This window comes from Zootoca vivipara, chromosome 12 (genome assembly GCF_963506605.1).
Source record: "Zootoca vivipara chromosome 12, rZooViv1.1, whole genome shotgun sequence".
Lineage (NCBI taxonomy): Eukaryota > Metazoa > Chordata > Lepidosauria > Squamata > Lacertidae > Zootoca > Zootoca vivipara.
Genome location: NC_083287.1, coordinates 33,100,828 through 33,121,322, shown reverse-complemented (window position 1 = coordinate 33,121,322; position 20,495 = coordinate 33,100,828). Strand labels below are relative to the sequence as shown.

The window sequence follows — 20,495 nt, the reverse complement described above, 5'->3', positions numbered from 1 at the left end:
ACTTTCCACTTGACAACTGGCAATTAATATCTTGGGAGGGGTGGGGGGCTTCACACATGCAATTCATCTCATGAAAAACATGATTGTGTGCATACTGGCAGAACACAATTTCTACCCCTTCCCTCCCATGGTCATTAAAGATTTCCAAGTGCTGCTATTTTCACACATTGCAGCTTCAGTAAAGTCTTTTGAACATGTCCAGCAAGTTCCATATGCTCTAAGGCTTTCAGAGCATCCCCTCAAGCGTGCATGTGGATGTTTTGCAGAAGAGGACAGTCCCATCCATTTCCATGGAGGAAGCAGCTCTTATGACATCCAGGGGAGCGCCATACCTGTATTTTGCACCTGCAGCAAGTTGTTAGATCAGGCAGCCTGATCTGAATAATCTTAACGGTGACACGTCTTTCATTATTGGCTAATTGTTCTCTACTTTATCACATCTTGTATAATATGGGGTTTAACTGATACAGTTAAGCACCAAGGTTTCGCCAGGCGAACATTAGGCATTTGCCATTAAAATGAATGAGATTGGAATGTGCTTAATATTAGTTGGATTCCACTCATGGTTACCGTAGTTATAGATACAGTGGTACCTTGGTTTAAGTACACAATTGGTTCCAGAAGTCTGTACTTAACCTGAAGCGTACTTAACCTGAAGTGAACTTCCCCATTGAAAGTAATGGAAAGTGGATTAATCCGTTCCAGACGGTCCGTGGAGTACTTAACCTGAAGCGAACTTTCCCATTGAAAGTAATGGAAAGTGGATTAATCTGTTCCAGACGGGTCCGAGGAGTACTCAACCTGAAGCGTACTTAACCCGAGGTATGAGTGTAATTGGTTCCGGAAGTCCGTACTTAACCTGAAGCGTACTTAACCTGAAGCAAACTTTCCCATTGAAAGTAATGGAAAGTGGATTAATCCATTCCAGACGGGTCCACGGAGTACTTAAACTGAAAGTACTCAAACCGAAGCGTACTTAAACTGAGGTATGACTGTATGCTCCAAAGGCTTTCATTAAGCAGTGTGATCCTATGCATGTCTACTCACAAGGAAGGCCCACTGGGTTTAGCAGGACCTATTCCCACATTCATGATGGCTGCTTAAAGGTTGGATCCAATCTGTCAGTTACACTTATGTCCCATTGAAATAAATGGGATTTAAGGGCAACTAAATTAGGTATGAAAATAATGAGAGTTTAAAAATCTAAAAGAATGTCTGCTTTGGAATCCCCCCCTTGGGACTAAAGTATATCATTGAACCAATACAAACTTCCCAAAAGGACAGCCAAATACCTTAGGGGTGAGTGTGTGTAGTTTTGTACTATTTTGTTGTTGTTACATTGAACTACGCAGTTGTCATTTTCTAGCATTTTAATGGCTTCTGGATAAATCTTCCTAACTAAATCGCCAAATGTTCCATTAAATAAATATGCATAGAATTTTCTGGCTAATCATCTTTCATCATGAGTTGGAAGCCCACAGCTGCTAAGAAAGACATCTAATTGCTGTTTCACCAGGCCTGGCTATTCTATTTACATAATTCTCTTACTGATCTTAATATAGATAGATAGATATATAAAGAAGGATGCTAACGTAATGCCTCATTAAATGTAGAAAGCTAAAGAAACATTTCTAGTCACAGCTGGTGGCTGATGCATATTTTTCTTTTCTTAAAATGTGATGGATCTTTGTGTAAATACATATATAAAGATATGTACATCCATGCATGTATATTATGCCTATATCTATGCCTATAAAATATGGGCATGTGGTATTCAAATTGAGAGCTAAATCAACTAGCTCTTTAAATGAGCAAGAGAGATAAAACATGACCAAAAGAAATTCTAATCCATGGCTTTTTCCTTTGATTTTGTGCAGTGTTTTGATTAAAGAGAATGTCAGCTGCAGATAGAATTAAATCCATAGGAATTAATATGTTTTCCTAAAAAGCATATTAATTGCCTTTCTTTTTAAAACAGAACTCTAATCACAAATTTGATAATACACCTTGTTAGTGCTCCATATGCAAATGTGTTTCAAAACATTATTTATAGATTTCGGATTTGGGAGGTTCTCCTTAAGATTGGGAGAGATTGTTGAGAATTGCAGTTTATCTGAAAAATTGTACTGCTAGTACCACAGCGAATATAATAGCAATAGGAGTTAAGACTTGGGAAGTTTTTTTTTATTTCAACCCCACATGCCAGGGTAAATTAGAACTGGTTTCTGTAAACCACACTACCAGTATTAATGCTGCTTAGGATATCTGTTTCCTGAGCATCAAGAGTGTGCTACAAGAGGGATGGGAAACTTGTGACTCTCAAGATGCTGTTTCAACTCCAACTTCCATCAGACAGCATGGATAATGGTCAGGACCACAGCTTCCTCATCCCTGCCAGCCGTGGTTCATAGTGGAAGGGGGAAGCTGCACTGCATTCACTGGGACAGGAATGGGGCAGTGCAAAGTAGGGGGAGCTATGTGTTGGATAGACACCTACCAGTGATGCCTTGCCTCACCTCATCCCTGTTCTGATGAGCACAGAATGTTATGTTGAGGTACACAAGACCACTAAATGCCCTTCCTTGGAAACGGGCCCCATAGGTTTCAGTTAAATCAGTGGAGCATTCTTAGAACTGCAACCTGACACTAAAGTTATTACATGGAAGTCAGTTTCGTTGCAGTCAATGGAGATGGTGAACCATACATAGATCTAAGAAATGAGAAAAATGTAAGTTGATAGGAGAATGGTACAGGGAGCCAAAAAAGACATGTACAGTATTACCATAGCAATGTGGCAGAATGATTTAGTATTCTAAACGTGATGAAATCCTCTATTCAGTGCTCTCTTCAGTTGAGGAAACACCCTCAAGGTCATATTTCATGCATATTGCATGCATTTAGTATGCATTGTCTGAGGAAATTCAGGATTTTTGTAGGCTGATGAACCCACACATTTTTTTGTTTTACTTTTAGCCTGTGGTTCATTTCACAGATTTTGAGATATTTCCCTGCCTAGCTTCTCCCACCACACACCATCTATCTCAAAAATTAACCTGCATTCACAAATGAAAGTTTTTGAAGGAGGAGAATATTTATAGGGAGGTTATATGCTAAGTAATTGCTGCCCACGCTTTTCAGTGCATTTACCCATCTGTTTCCTTATTGTAAAAAGTCTGATCTAAGGCAGTGAAGGGCGAAAGCGGGTTTGTTGCACAAAAGCACCAAATCTACTTTAATTACATAACGTGAATTTGCTGGTGATTGAATTTCACTTGAAAATAGCCCATAATCTGGAAGCGCCCCTTGTCTCTTACGGTAGGTGAGTAGTCCTTAGGAAACCATATTTGGTCCTGGGCATCCAGTTTCTGATTCTTCCTATTTATAGAACAGAAATTGTAGGGCTGATAATAAACACTGTCAATTTTCTCAAATGGGCACTGCTCCAAAACTTCTTTACAGATGATATTTTATAATTAAGTCTGGCACATTTATACCGGGCATTGCTACAAATTGGTTGTGTCTCTCTTAGCCCACTCATTTCTTCTCACAATCTCAACCTTGTCTAGATTAATGCTGGCAGATTATTGATCAAGATGATCTGCTGGAGAAATCCCAGCTGCTGGAAAGAATCAAGGAGGCAGTAATTTAGCAAATCATGGTTTGTTTGTTTAAGCTCTTTGCTTTTCAGTAAACAGCACTTTGTTGATTATGGCTATCTTTTGCACAGCTATACTGTGGTGTGCCCCCTTCATGGATCAATGCCTTGTCGTGGCGAAGGGGCTTGAATAACTCAGAGAAGCTATGAGCTATGCCATGCAGGGCCACCCAAGATGGACAGGTCATAGTGGAGAGTTTTGACTAAACGTGATCCACCTGGAGAAGGAACTGGCAAGCCACTCCAGTAACCCTGCCAAGAAAACTCCATGGACAAAGACAACAGGCATATAAAAGTTATGACGCTGGAAGACGAGCCCCTCAGGTCGGAAGGCGTCCAACATGCTACTGAGGAAGAGCGGAGGACAAGTACAAGTAGATTCAGAGCTGATGAAGCGGCTGGGCCAAAGCCGAAAGGACGCTCAGTTGCGGATATGCCTGGAAGCGAAAGGAAAGTCCGATGCTGTAAAGAAAAATATTGCATAGGAACCTGGAATGTAAGAACCATGAATGGAGGTAAGCTGGATGTGGTCAAAAATGAGATGACAAGAATAAATATCGACATCCTGGGCATCAGTGAACTAAAATGGAAGGGAATGGGCGAATTCAGTTCGGATGACTATCATATCTACTACTGTGGGCAAGAATCCCGTAGTAGAAATGGAGTGGCCCTCATAGTCAACAAAAGAGTGGCAAAAGCTGTAATGGGATGCAATCTCAAAAATGACAGAATGATCTCGATACGAATCCAAGGGAGACCTTTTAACATCACAGTAATCCAAGTTTATGCACCAACTACCGGTGCTGAAGAAAGTGAAATTGACCAATTCTATGAAGACCTACAACACCTTCTAGAAATGACACCAAAGAAGGATGTTCTTCTCATTACAGGGGATTGGAATGCTAAAGTAGGGAATCAAGAGATAAAAGGAACAACTGGCAAATTTGGCCTTGGAGTTCAAAATGAAGCAGGGCAAAGGCTAATAGAGTTCTGTCAAGAGAACAAGCTGGTCATCACAAACACTCTCTTCCAACAACACAAGAGACGACTCTACACATGGATATCACCAAATGGACAGCATCGAAATCAGATTGATTATATTCTCTGCAGCCAAAGATGGAGAAGCTGTATACAGTCAGCAAAAACAAGACCTGGAGCTGACTGTAACTCAGATCATCAGCTTCTTATAGCAAAATTCCAGCTTAAACTGAAGAAAGTAGGAAAAACCACTGGGCCAGTAAGATACAATCTGAATCAAATCCCTTATGAATACACAGTGGAAGTGAGGAACAGGTTTAAGGATTTAGATTTGGTGGACAGAGTGCCTGAAGAACTATGGATGGAGGCTCGTAACATTATACAGGAGGCAGCAACGAAAACCATCCCAAGGAAAAGGAAATGCAAGAAAGCAAAATGGCTGTCCAACGAGGCCTTACAAATAGCGGAGGAGAGGAGGCAAGCAAAATGCAAGGGAGATAGGGAAAGATACAGGAAACTGAATGCAGATTTCCAAAAAACAGCAAGGAGAGACAAGAGGGTCTTCTTAAATGAGCAATGCAAAGAAATAGAGGAAAACAATAGAATGGGGAAAACCAGAGATCTGTTCAAGAAAATTGGAGATATGAAAGGAACATTTCGTACAAAGATTACCATAATCAAGGACAAAAGTGGTAAGGACCTAACAGAAGCAGAAGACATCAAGAAGAGGTGGCAAGAATACACAGAGGAATTATACCAGAAAGATATGGAGGTCTCGTACACCCCAGGTAGTGTGGTTGCTGACCTTGAGCCAGACATCTTGGAGAGTGAAGTCAAATGGGCCTTAGAAAGCACTGCTAATAACAAGGCCAGTGGAAGTGATGATATTCCAGCTGAACTATTTAAAATTTTAAAAGATGATGCTGTTAAGGTGCTACACCCAATATGCCAGCAAGTTTGGAAAACTCAGCAATGGCCAGAGGATTGGAGAAGATCAGTCTACATCCCAATTCCAAAGAAGGGCAGTGCCAAAGAATGCTCCAACTACCGCACAATTGCGCTCATTTCACACGCTAGCAAGGTTATGCTTAAAATTCTACAAGGCAGGCTTAGGCAGTATGTGGACCGAGAACTCCCAGAAGTGCAAGCTGGATTTCGAAAGGGCAGAGGAACCAGAGACCAAATAGCAAACATGCGCTGGATTATGGAGAAAGCTAGAGAGTTCCAGAAAAACGTCTACTTCTGCTTCATTGACTATGCAAAAGCCTTTGACTGTGTCGACCACAGCAAACTATGGCAAGTTCTTAAAGAAATGGGAGTGCCTGATCACCTCATCTGTCTCCTGAGAAATCTCTATGTGGGACAAGAAGCTACAGTTAGAACTGGATATGGAACAACTGATTGGTTCAAAATTGGGAAAGGAGTACGACAAGGTTGTATATTGTCTCCCTGCTTATTTAACTTATATGCAGAATTCATCATGCGAAAGGCTGGACTAGATGAATCCCAAGCCGGAATTAAGATTGCCGGAAGAAATATCAACAACCTCAGATATGCAGATGACACAACCTTGATGGCAGAAAGCGAGGAGGAATTAAAGAACCTTTTAATGAGGGTGAAAGAGGAGAGCGCAAAATATGGTCTGAAGCTCAACATCAAAAAAACCAAGATCATGGCCACTGGTCCCATCACCTCCTGGCAAATAGAAGGGGAAGAAATGGAGGCAGTGAGAGATTTTACTTTCTTGGGCTCCTTGATCACTGCAGATGGTGACAGCAGTCACGAAATTAAAAGACGCCTGCTTCTTGGGAGAAAAGCAATGACAAACCTAGACAGCATCTTAAAAAGCAGAGACATCACCTTGCCTACAAAGGTCCGTATAGTTAAAGCTATGGTTTTCCCAGTAGTGATGTATGGAAGTGAGAGCTGGACCATAAAGAAGGCTGATCGCCGAAGAATTGATGCTTTTGAATTATGGTGCTGGAGGAGACTCTTGAGAGTCCCATGGACTGCAAGAAGATCAAACCTATCCATTCTTAAGGAAATCAGCCCTGAGTGCTCCCTGGAAGCACAGATCGTGAAGCTGAGGCTCCAATACTTTGGCCACCTCATGAGAAGAGAAGAATCCTTGGAAAAGACCCTGATGTTGGGAAAGATTGAGGGCACTAGGAGAAGGGGACGACAGAGGACAAGATGGTTGGACAGTGTTCTCGAAGCTACGAACATGAGTTTGACCAAATTGCGGGAGGCAGTGCAAGACAGGAGTGCCTGGCGTGCTATGGTCCATGGGGTCACGAAGAGTCGGACACGACTAAACGACTAAACAACAACAACTGTGGTGTGCAGAATGCTTTGACTGCCCTCCCCACAAGTCTTGTTCATGCAATAAAATACTCTTCATGCCTTGGCTATAATTCAGTGAGTAAGCATGTGCCCAAAGGGGGAGGGGAAAAGGAAGTAGGATGGTTTTGAAGGAAGTGGGGTGGTTTCAAAGCAGGGATAAAAAGGAACATAAATAAGAACATGAGGAGAACGCTGTTGGAACAGACCAAAGGCCCATCTATCTCAGCAGCCTGATCTTAGAATGGTCAACCAGATGCTGACAGGGAGCCTGCAAGCCAGACCTGAGTGCAACAGAACTCCCCCCCCCACTTGTGTTCCCCTTGTATACAAAAGCATATTGCATCTGACAGTGGAAGAAGCACAGACATGATGCCCAGTAGCCTTAGGAAGTGGTATTCTATAATGTCTGAAAATAAGTGAGATGTAGATTAATCTGAAAACAAAGGGGGTGGTATCCCTCCCCACTACGATAACTGGTTTAAGCACATTAGCTCTGTGTTGGATGACAGAATATACAACTTATATATGGGAGTTTCATTCTCCTGTACAATTGGCACCAGGTGAAGACCTTCTATTTCCTCAGGTCTTTAATGTTTTAACAGCTATATATTTTTGGTCCTAATCTTGCACTAATTTATTTTCCTCTTTCTTTTTTAGATTATGTGTGTTTAGCTGAGGTGTATTATATGTAGTTGGCTTGTGCTGTTTGTGAAACCGTACGGGTTTTATACACCTATACAATTTACATTGAAGTCATTGGTAGCACTTCTATTTCTCAACTGCAGGGAGCCTTAATAAGACCCAGGCTACTGATTCATTTTTGGGGTAGCAGTGTCACCTCGTGTCATCTTATCACTTCCTTTCACAGTGGGAATCCATTTATATTTCCCATTGCTTAGAAACTCTAGCATCCATTTTTGGCCCCACGTAAGCATTAAGTAGAGAAGGTACCACATAAATATCTTAGCCACTCAAAACAGTATGTAGATAAGTTTGGTGCTTCAGGGGGGGCAGCAAGATTTCTTCTTTCTCTGCACAAAGCATTTGGGGCTTCTGCGCTGTCCTTCAAGATTATTTCTCCATTCTGTGGGAAATGATGGCATATTCAGTTCCTCCAGGTTGGTTGTTCAGGACGTTTGTGCCATGAAAGAATATCCATGTCAATCTATTGGCCCTCCTCTGGATACCCCCTATTGGGTCATCTTCAAAAAGCCCAGCATGCTTCAGCTAGGAACCCAGTCCTTTAAGGTACAGGTGTCACACAGGTAGATTTGTACAACTACTCAGAGAACTGGCCTCCTTGTGATCTCAGCTACCAAAGGAAAACTTGAATAAGCCCTTTTATGGAACCATATTGCACTATTCCTCCAAAATTTTCAAAGTTACTGGATTGGGGGGGGGGGGAGAGACCATTGCCCTCATTTAACATAGATAAAATGAAAGAAAAAAATGATTTATGCTTTGGGGTTTCCCAGATGTTGTGATATTGAGTACTGTAAAATTCAGGAAAAAAGCAACAAATTGTTCAACAAATAACTCTAGAGCAAAGAAGATCAAGCTTATCAGACTTTACAACATGATTTAATGTTAGTGTTAGGCAGACATCAGAAACATGCCATTAAGCTAAGTACTGATTATTCACTGATGTAAGAGCTTGAATTTAATGTCAGTGAAAGGAAACTGAAAATGTTGATGGTCTCCCTTAATATCCTGCTCCTTGTTTTTATAAAATGATGCAAGCCTACTGTTTTAATTCATTAAGTGTAATGCAGAAACAAAACCGCACCATGCCATATTAAAGCAATTAATGAATTATTCAGTTCTGTCTTATGACTTCATGTTTTAATACACACAAAGCCTCTGACCCCCTATAACACGGAGCTTTTAGTCATTAAAGAGTCATCTTGGCATAAATAGGTCAAGAAGAAGAAAAAACTCTGGAGCTTCTTTCCCCATCTAAACTATTTTCCTTAATTATAAAATGCTAGCAAAAGGAAGCAAGGCAGACTCCTGAAACCCTATAAACTGCATATAGTCAGGCTCAGCATTCTTGGGATTTTCCAGATGTTGTCATGTTCAGAACTGTACAGTCAGCAGCACCCATTGCGTATTAACAACCAAGGGGTGAATCTTTAAGAGGGGGGGGGAACTCTGAATAATTTAAAATGCCTGAGAAAGCGAACTCAGTTTGTCTGATATTGAAGGCAGCATATTCTTATATTTTTCCTCCCAGTTGTCAAGAGAAGAATCATTATTAATTAAATTTCTATTCCATCCTTCTTCCCAAAAGAGCCTAGGGCAGCAAATAACAAAGTGGTAAAATAACACTATTAAAAGTAAAATAAAAACATATTTAAAACAACTAATAACAATTTAAAGCATCTAAAGACAATTAAAATTATCAAGAGCATCATGCTGGTCTTCTTAAAATAGGGCATGCCAGGGCTTAATGTGGAACACTGCAGTTGTCCTTAATCAACATAATGCTGTATGTGAAATCAGTACCTGAAGCTAAACTAGCTTTTCTTCTCTTACTGCAATGAAACCAGATCTCATGTAGATCTCATGTTTCTCTCTTGCTGGATGTCTACTAAAAGCTGAATTTCTACAATCAATCCAGGGCAGAGCTGCTGCTTCTTCTTCTTCTTCTTCTTCTTCTTCTTCTTCTTCTTCTTCTTCTTCTTCTTCTTCTTCTTCTTCTTCTTCTTCTTCTTCTTCTTCTTCTTCTTCTTCTTCTTCCAGCCCCATGGTAGTTTAACAAGAACCACAGGAGAATCGAATGAATCGTTTAGTCCAATTCTGGGCTCTCATACAGGCTATCTTATATGTAAAATAGTCTATTCAGGGCTTTTTTCAGCTGGAACTCACTGGAACTTAGTCCCAGTACCTCTTAGGTGGGCACCATTGCCATTCTAAGATAACGAGGTAGGAGTTCATGGTGAGCTCTGGCACATCTTTTTCTATAAACTAGCACTCTCTATGTTGTTCTTTAAATGTTACACTTCCATGCATACAGTATTAAGAAATGGAATGGCAGCACATTCCTTAAATTGTGAGGTTCAGGATGTCATAAGTCTGCCACTAACTCTCTTTTCCAGGGATAGCATAACTAGATATTATGTGCCATAGTGATGGTTTTTCATAAAGTTTACGTGTCAGGAAGGATAGGAATATACGGTAAGCTGCTGCCAGACCACTGGTCTATCTTTTACCTCAGTATTGCCAACACTGACTGGCAGTGCCACTCCAGGGTTGCAGAAAGGAGTCTCCCAGCCCTAGCTGGAGATATAAGAGAGTGAACCTGAGATCTTTTGCACGTGAAGCCCAGGCTTTACTACTGAGCAATCCAACACTATTACTGGATGTTTAGGTGTGCTTTGGTATGTTCCAGCTCCAGACAGCTAAAGCCCCTGTTTGACAGAGGATAGCCTTTTCATAGAGCTTGGCCACTGCACTTTATGCACTGGCAACTTCCAGATTGGATTATTGCAACATGCTTTTATGTGGGGCTGCTCCTGAATATGACTTCAATTGCAACAAAAGGCAATTTGCTACAAAAGGCAAAGACCAAATAACTGGCCACGGTTCTATTTAGAACTCACAAAACCTGTTCTAAAACAGCTATACTGGTTGCTAGTTTGTTTCCACACCCAATTCAAGGTGCTCACATTAGTGTTTAAAGCCCTAAACAACTTACTGTAGGTCCCAAATATCTGAAAGATTGCTTCCATCCCTACAGACCCTGGGTGAAGCGTACCTAAGAAATCATAGAATCGTAGAGTTGGAAGGGACTTTGAGGGCCATCTAGAACAACCCCTTGCAATACAGGAATCTTTTGCCGAACATGGGACTTGAACCCACAACCCTGAGTCTTATTCTTTACTGATATATGGCGCTATTCTTGTACTCTTAATAAAAGTTGTAGATATATGCTTCCTTTGGAAGCAAACAAGAACAGATCTTTAACTTTATGGACACTTTAAAGGCAGATAGGATAGGATTTTCTTTTGCATTTTATTAAACTTGCACAACTATGGTTTATGTGTTAAGATAAGTTATCTTAAGAATTCATGGAAGTTTCCTGTTCTCTCTTCCGCCCTCCAGCAGCCGCTGTGCTCTCTCCTACATTGGTCAGGAAAGTCCCCCAAACTTCTGGAGAGGCTTGGTTGTGGGGATGTTGTAGCAGTTTTCAAGGGGAAGAGGGGCCTGGAAACTTTCCTTCTGTGAACTTCCTTAAGTTAACTTATCGTACGCCTACATCTAGTGGTTTATATTGACAAATTCACATGTCATTACACTGAGTTCTAGATGAAAATCTGAATTTGGGAAAACAATTTTCTTTGTCCATCACAGTACTCATTTACAGGCACGTCACTTTTCACAGACATAGAATTTACCAAATAAGCCAGTGAGTCATTACTCTCTTATTCTCTTTCACGAGACATTTCATTTGAGGCAAGATAATTGCACTTTCTACTCTTCTCATTAGTAAGCCTCTGCTGATGTTGGCTATTGAATTAATGAGAACAGGTGGCATTTGCTTTTCTTTTTCTTTCTCCTCACCGCCCACCCCTTGAGCCTTTTTGAGTGTGTGTGTGTGTGTGTGTGTGTGTGAGAGAGAGAGAGAGAGAGAGAGAGTCAGTCTACCATTGCTTTGTTAATGGATAATCACCTCAATTAGTAGAGACTTGACAGGTGCTATGCATGGCTAAATCACCTCCGTTTCTTGTAATGAGCAGAAACACACTGTATCTCAGACGTACAAATTATATTACCAACACAAAACTAAAGTGAACAGTGTTTAAAGCGCATGATGGGTGGTGGTATATGTGCGCGCGCACACACACACACACAGTTTTTCTGAGGCCCTGCATAGTCAACGGCACAGTTTAAATTAAGCTGTGTACAGTACAGTGTAAATGTCAAACATAAACTCCTCACATCACTGGTACTGTAAATATTCACTTCACTGATACTGTAAATATTGTAACCAGGGAAGGCCCTAGTTCAGTGAAAGAGCACATGCGGTGGATGTTGACCATCTGAGATTCATTCCTTGGCATCTCCGGTGCAAAGGATGTCACGTATTATGGGCAGGAAATGAGAGCTTTGAGAGCAATTGCCATTCAAGGCAGTTCTTGGCTGGGTGGATCTACTTGTTGAGGTGGATCGACAGTCTATAAGGCCGCTTTGTACATTCATATAAATAAGTCACCAACACAGTGCCCATGAACACCACATAATCCAAAGTCACCTCTCATGGACCCACAAGGCCCTTGAGCCCTATCAGTTTTTCTTTAAATTACGGTAGTTTAAAATATATATTTTTACTGAGTGGAGATTACGGTAGTTCAAAGTGAAGAGTTTGCCTCCAGCAACCTATCTTCTGTAATTCCCCAGAATGCCTCTGGGAGGTGAGCAGCAGAAGGCAAACACTGGAGAAAGAGGAATCTGCAGCCACCTGGATGGAAAATGAGGAAAAGAGAGGAAGACTCCACCAATATCCAGGAAACTGAGGAAACCAGTGGAAAGTTAGCAATGGGTTGGTGAATGTAACCATCTTGGGCATGAACTTCATCAGTTTGCATTCTCAATTTCATCTGTGAAATGGGTATTTTGTTGTACGTTGTGAGGGCAAATATTTGACGTTAGGGGCTCAGGTCCAACCTCTGTCTTTTACTCAGTACCTTGGGGCAAATTATTTATCCTTTATTACTAGCTAGGCTCCCACGGTAGCCATTTTGTGATGTTGCCCACAAAACTTATCAAATTTCCAAACGAAGCAACAAGCCCCAATGGATTAGGTAACCCTGGTATAAATATTAGTAACATTCTATCAATATACTAAGCAGAAATAAAGCAGACTCCTTCTGGTTTTATTTTTTGAAGTTATATTCATAATTGAGTGATATGAGGAAAATTGTTATTTGGACATTTGATTAATTGTATTTTAATGAAGTGCTTTTACTGTCTCAACTGATGAACTTCTGGGCTAAGTAGTACAGATGCCTGCAGGAACATCCTGAGAAAACTAGGGTACAGGTAAGTGGGGCAGAGTCAGCCAGCAGGTTCTGGCTCACTTCCCAAGGTATGGTTGCATTCCATCTTCTGCAAGTGGGCAAGTTATAGCATGAGACCCTGCAGGATAAGCCAGTCTACAGAACTGAGCTCTGTAGTCAGACTTGCCTGGTAAAATATTTTTGGAGCCCTCCAACAGTTCTATGACATAAAAGCTCACAGTACATTTCAAAGTATCTTTCCCAGATGGGTAAAATGCTAATATAACATATAACAATAAGTACTTTGGCCTGATAATTGGTACCTCGATCCTATACGAAGTCACAAAGAAGAATACAACAGAGTCTTGCTCTTGTGAGACAGTTATTTGACAGGGATGGGAAACCTGTGTCATCGTCATCCTGTCCCCCCGATGCTCTTGGACACCTATTCCCATTAGGTAGCATGACCAATGATCAGGGATTATGGGAGTTGGAGTCAACAACATTTGAGGGCCAATATTAGTGACATCTGTGCTAGGTAGTTGTAATTATTAGGCCCAGAGGGCCATAGGTTAACTGGAGAGCCACAAGTTAGCTAACTCTGGATTTCCGGTCTACCGCGCGGAATGAGCGGCGAGGAAACCTCGAGCTCTGAGGTTTCTGGCTGTGTGAAGGAGGGGGGACCCCGCAAGAGCGATGCGGACCCCCGAAAGAACCCCAGATCGTGCGTTCTGGGGTCATGGGTGCTCGGCAGTGCCCTGGAGTGAATCCTCTGCTGCCCGGTAAGCTCCTTGGAGCCCCGAGAGCCAGAGGAGTGGCAGTTGCGGGAGCCGTTTTGAGCCCAATGCTACCTCCACGGAGCAAAGCTCTGAGTCGACAGCCTGTAAGCGGTGGATTTTTTCCTTCAAATAGAAGAGATCTGGACATTGTGAGTAAGTGAAAAAATTAGCAATTGGACTTAGAAATTGGCTAGGGGACGAGACCTAAAAGGGAAGTCGGTCTCCCCACTTGAGTGCTGGATGATGCAGTAAAACTGTCTGAAGCCGGGAAGTGACAGCAAGCTTTGTATCACCCAAAAATTGATTTTAAAATCTTTCCCCAAGGCAGAGTAAAGGGTGAAGTTGAACTGTGTTTTGATCTCTGCAAAGGACTGTGTTCTGACAAGAGGAAACCCCTCTGGAAATTGGAGTCCGGTCAAAGGAAGGATCGGCTAGCTGCCATTATGACGTCACAATAGAAAGGAATGTGCTTGCTTATTGGAGGCTGAGAGCTACTAATAAGGGAAAGAAGATGCAATTAAAGTTAAAAAATCTTTGAAGGCTGCTCAGTATTGAACTTAAGAATGTAATAATATGAGGAAGATCAAAGAAATAGAAGTTGGAACCAGTTTGGATGTGATATTATCCTTTTAAGGCTTGGGGAAACATAACAATAAAAAACAACAATACCATTTCCTGCTCTGCTACACCCATAGAAATGGAGAACAGTAACAGGATGGAGGAGAAGGTTCTGGACTCTGAGGTTGAAGATCTACTTTGGGACTTAATTTTGGAAAAAATTCTGGAAATGAAAGAGGAGATGCTCAACCCTAATGGAAAAACAGTAATTTCAAAGGAGAAGATTGTTAAACCAACAGACTTGAACTTTGAACTATCAGATTTGAACTTTGAAAAATATAAGGAAGAAGAGAGGGAAATTACTGTTCCACCGGTGGGAGGGGGGAACAGGATCTGGTTTTGATTCAAAAGTCTCTTTAAAAAGAAATAATCTGGAATGTTACCTCCCCAGTGAGAGAGGGGGGGGCAGGATGCAGGTTGGGGACAGAAAGTGAATAGGAGCGAAGCCAAAGAGTTGAGAATGCAACAGTTGAAGAAGAGGGTTGAGCAAGGGTTGAATTGGGTCAGAGTAGGAGTGGGGTGAAGGTGGTTTATTGGATTAAGATTTTATTGAATGGGTAAAGACAGTCTGAACTTGGAATGTTTTAATGAGCCAGCTGAAATCTCTGGAGATACCGATTCCAAGGGAGGGGGGGGGTTGAATTAGTCTTAAAGGTGGGATTATAAAAAAGAAGATATAGAAATTGATCTATGGATATTTTTGGGTAGGGAATAGTGGCTTTGGAGTAGAATAAAAGTTAAGAGAATTAGGATATCAGAATGTTATTAAAATTAGGGTTTAGAAGTAAAAGGAGTATAATTTAGTAATATAGTAGATTGAATTTAAGTGAGAAGGATTTTTGTAATGATAAATGTGTAAGAATTAATGTTTAAGATATAAGATATGATGCAGAATTAAGAGATTTCGAGAAAGTATGGATGATATTTGGAAACTGCAAAATTTAGTTATAAAAAAAGAACTCAAGAGGGAGATGCGAGGAAGTCCGCAATGTTAAGAAATAAGAGTTGATATTGGAGTCTCTCTTTTTCTTTTTCTTTATTTTTGTTTTCTTTTCTGCTTTATGTTACATATATATATATATATATATATATATATATATATATATATATATCTTTGTAAGTGGTATAAAATCAATAAAAATTATTTGGGGGGGGGAGTTAGCTGACTCTGGCCTACAGGGAGAGTGTCAGGCAGATAGTGAATGCCACTCCATTTGCTCACTAGTCATTTGCTTGCATGCTTGGAGGGAGCAGGTTAACGTGCAGCAATAGCAAAGGGAAGATGTCCAAAGACTTGAAGTTAATAGTGAAGGGGTGTGGCATTTGCACAGTGATGCTGGTCATGAAGTTGATTATGCCGACATTTAGCTCTAATATACCACAAGTGTTGACATTCCATGATTGTGTCATAAGAGCCCTTGATCAGTCTTGGGCTAGATTTTGTACAGCTACTTCACAATTACACATCAAATGTGTAAGACAGTTTTTCTCTTTGTTTGATAGCTCAGTAGATTGATAGCTCAGTAGTACCCCAACAGGCCAACACTCACTCATTCAGCTCAGTACCTCCTCCCAATTTGGGAGAAAGGAAGGATATAAATACATTTACTACTAACAATAATTTTTCATACTGTAAAGCTGTAACACATCACATCTTTCTCTTTCAGAACTGAAATCTCCAAAAGGTCTCTTGTGGTGCTTGCAACACCGTTTTTTTGGAGGGGGGGTATCATTTTATTAACTGCTTTTCCTACCAAGTTGGTGTGTGTAACAAATCTACATATATGTTCTGTGTTCTTTAACATAAAGTCTTGTCAACAGGGACCGATACCAATTTGGAAGAATTACACATTTAATCAGGCATGGGAGAGGCAATGAAACACATGTTGTTTATTGAAGACTGAGGTGGGTTATGATAATTCACCACACAGAGAGAGAGTGAGCACTTTGGTAACACTACTATTTCAGCCAGAAAGCCCAAAGGTGAAATTCTAGCACTTTCATCCACCCGACCATCAAGTCATCTAAAAAATTACTCAGTTAAAGGAAATGATGTGTAGATACTGTAGGTTGATAAAGTTAAAAGGTGGTTCATTAAAAAATATTTTTCTCCTACAAGAAATAATCTGCATTTTGAAGTAACTCGAACACAAAGAACAGGAAGAAAGAAGGGAAATATGTTTTTTTTTTATCATATCATTTCAAGTTTGATTAAGTTACAGGAAAAAGTAAATGGCATTAGAATATAAAGGAAGCTAATCTATAAAGGAAGTGGGGGGGAGGTTAAAGAAGTCAACAGTAATTAAATGGTGATTGAAGCTGAAAGAAAATTGATCTGTGTTAGCTGAAGGCCGTTCTTCCCTTTTGGGATGTTATGCATCGGTGAAGAGGGGAAAGAAAGGTTTCTGCTGTTTTGATATGGAAATACATGTCACATCATCTTAGCTTGTGGCACTGTGACTCAGGGCTGCCATGGATTTCTGGTACACTGCTCCTAGTGTCCTATGCATGCTTGGGGGGCATTGAGTGAAGATGAGTTGCTTGAACAAAGACCTGTGAGGTCAAAAGTCATGGGAGCTTGGGAGCTTTATATGCTGTTTTGTCTCAAGCGTGGGTGAAAAAGAATCACTCTAAACCAGCAGACTAGATAAGAGCAAATCTAACAGATATCTGTCTTGGAACTATGAAACATACAGCACTAATACAGGAGGTAAAGGTTCCTTTGTTGGTATTTAGTGGTGTCTGCAAGAATACTGGCATGACAAACTCTAGAACAATCCGGTTGTATTCCCAAACACACTGAAGTTATTTGTTTGATCCATTACGACTGAAATAGTTAGATGATTTCATTCCAAGTAAGAGTTTGGAGCACATCTGACGAGATGTTAGAATAGAACAGACACTTACTAGAAAACAGGCTTGTTAAATTATCTACCTTCATCTCATACATGCCCTTCAGGAATCGAGACAAGATCATCAGAACAGCCTTGCTAGATCATATCAAAGGGCCTCTTGTGTACAGTGGTCAGTCAGTGGACAAGTCTTGAGAACCACAAGTAGAAGGATACTCACCAAAGAGGGCTTCCAATCCCTTCCTCCTCTCTCCCATTAAAGCTAACTCTGTCCCCTGAAGAGCTTCTGAACAGTGTGGCATGAAGCAACTAGATGTTGCTGAAGGAAAGAGAAACCAAAATCAGGTGAGGGCACCTTGTAGGTGCATAATCCCTGTTCAGCAAAGGGGTATCTGTCTGATTTTGGTCAATTTGCCCTCCCTTGATAAGCCAGTTCCCCAGTCCACACCATGCATCATCTCAGAATGTCAAGGAGGCTCTTTTGAGCCTCCAAACAGACTTTTTGGTGCACAAAGGGAGCAGTAGAAAGAGGAGGGGAAAGGAAAGTTCTCTTCCTTGAGTTTCCTTGTGCTTATGGCTCTAGGAACAAAAGACAAAAGCCACTATTTCCCCCAGCCCTTTGAACCACCACCAACCTTCACAGTTGGCTACGGCAGTACTGCGGATGCTTGTCCCCCCTTTTTACCTGTGACAACAGTATTCCAAACTGTTTACTGTGCAGTGGTCTCCTGAAGGTCTTTTATAAATGGCAGAAACCCTGGGCTTTGTTGGCAAGATTTGAGAGTATGGGAGCAGGGATGTGAAATATTGTTTATGCAGCTATGAACTGCACCTTGTTTGCCGGTGCAGGAACACAATAGAATAAAACAAAACACTGTTGTCATTCCCTCAAATGCATGGATTCAAACAGCCTGCTCAGTGCTTTCACGGTTGCACTAAGTCAGTGCAGCCTGCCATCATCAATGGATCATGCTAGCATAATAATAATGGGAACTCTGCTCTTCTCACTCCCCAGGATCCATCCAGAAAATGCTCTCCTACGGTAAGTGCCTTTTGGAGACCAATTGGGATCTAAAGAAGTGTTTCATTCTTGAAAGAATTATTTTCATTCACAGTGAAACACTCTTGAATTTTACAGATCATCACCAAAAGTGGGGTGGGGGTGGGTGGGTGAGTTTTTTTGGGTTTTTTTGTTAATAGTTGGTGAAAAATGCCTAAGGAAAATGTGTCCCTAATCCTATTAGCTGACTTAATATAGAATTATTAAAAGCCTTGATATACAGGATTTAACACAATCTTTCTAGCAGGGTGTGATGTAATCTATTTTTGTTCCTCAGCTAGCAGATGGCTTACCTTTAAGTAATTTCCAATATGTTAGGAGATCAAAAGCCATCCTCTCGCCACCGAGGCAGTAATCGCTCCTCTCTGCTGGGGGTTGCTTGGTACTGTGGTGGGGATATGCAAAGGCTGCTGGCATTTCCAAACATAGAAGGCCGACATTTCTTCCGACTTTGAAGTTAATAATCCTTCAGAAGTTGAAAAACTGTGGGATTTTCAAAACGCTTTTAATGTTCTATATGCCATGCGCTAAAAGTAAATATCTGCAAGTAATCACTGAAGGCTGGCACATGGAATTATTTTACAGCACCAACCACTGCAGCCTAATGTGCTCTGTGACAGAGTAAATTGTGTTTGTTTTTTCACATTGATCGTGTTTTTAGGGAAGGAGGAAGACTCCAATCACGTTGTGTAATAAAGTGCCAAGAGTACTGTGTAGGCATACAGGCTCCACCGCAGTGCGATCAGACTTTCTTTCAAGGAAACCACAACATACCTCTCTTTTGATATACCTTGGAGCAGGGTTTCCCAAACTTGGGTCTCCATATGTTTTTGGACTACAGTTCCCATCACCCCTGCTGGCAAGGGATGGTGGGAATTGTAGTCCAAAAGCAGCTGGAGACCCAAATTTGGGAAATCCTACCTTAGAATATGAAGAAGACTGAATATGCCTTGTGGAGATATAAATTGCACATTGCCACTTCCCTGGAGACAGGCAAGGGGAATATTTCTGTATCGGTTCCGGGAGGCCACTCAGTCACTTGTGAAACTGTGGCTATCTGCTTTTCTTAAAGCAATTTGAAAAGCTAGTTAGTATTCAGCCAATAGTTGTAGACTTGTTACTTCTGCTCAGTGGTATAGCACACACAGAAGTTCAACAATTCAATCCCTGGTGTCTCCAGCTAAAAGCAGCAGGTGGTGGGAGAAGATTTTCCTGAGACCCTGGAGAGCTGTTGCCAGTCAGAGTATACAATACTGGCTACATAAACAAATGGCTTGACTCTTGAGTCCTCTGGTTTTTTTTTGTAAACCATTTACATGATGTGAATCTTGGGAATATGTGATCTTCACACTGGAATTGGACAATACAGAGGTCTGTTTTATCATCCCTTTTCAATCCAACATTTACAAGTAGGATCCTCAGCAAAATTTGAAGGAGTTCTCTGGTCAGGCAGCCATGCCCTTCCCAGGATGCACCTTTCCATTCATCTCCCTCAATGATCAGTAAGTATTTAATGCCTACTGAGCATAGTTAGTCCTCACTGTGCTGTTTTTGAGGTCTTCCCCTTTAAGTAATCTTTCTGAAAGAGGTTGCGCTGGAGGGAACTAATAGTATGAAAATGCCTTTGCAAGTAAGCTTAATTAGGGTTCCATCTGCATTGCACATTTAAAGCGGTATTGTGGCACTTTAAATAGTTATGGCCTCCAAAGAATCCTAGGAACTATAGCTTCTTAAGGGTGCAAAGAGTTGTTAGGAGCCCCCTATTCCCCTCACAGAGCTATAGCTCTCAAGAGTGGTTTAACAGTCAATCCCTCTTTCCAGGAAAGCCTGGGAATTGCAGCTCTGAAAGGGGAATAGGAGTCTCCTATCAACTCTCAGCATGCTTCCCAGAATTCTTCAGCAGAGCCATGATTGTGTAAAATGGCCTTATAATGCAGATAGGTCCTAAGAGAGAAGTCGCCGTAGTACGGGTCAAAGACTGTGTGTGCTTCTTATTTGCAGCAAAGGAGCTTCCGCAAAGCACAAAGTAGTCCAAGTTAGCCCAATGATGATCTATCTGGAGCAATAATTTCATGGAGCAGATATTCATCAGATGTGTATAAAAATGAGGACTGAATGGTAGATCTGCAAATAGCCCTAGGCAGCAGCCACACATTGGCATAGCTGTCAAGTTCTCCATTTTTAAAAGGGAAATTCTCTTATGCTGAATAG

General features: G+C 41.2%; 1 long non-coding RNA gene across 1 annotated transcript in view; it reads right to left on the bottom strand.

The window, feature by feature from the left end:
• LOC132592863 (uncharacterized) overlaps positions 1-18,613 on the bottom strand; it is a 49,535-nt gene extending 30,922 nt beyond the window's left edge. Inside the window, exons 1-2 of the long non-coding RNA XR_009558400.1 lie at positions 18,578-18,613; positions 17,445-17,543 (exon numbers count right to left, since the gene is read on the bottom strand). This is a non-coding gene — a long non-coding RNA (uncharacterized LOC132592863). The remainder of the gene's footprint in view (positions 1-17,444; positions 17,544-18,577) is intronic.
• Between the last annotated feature and the right edge of the window lie 1,882 nt (positions 18,614-20,495).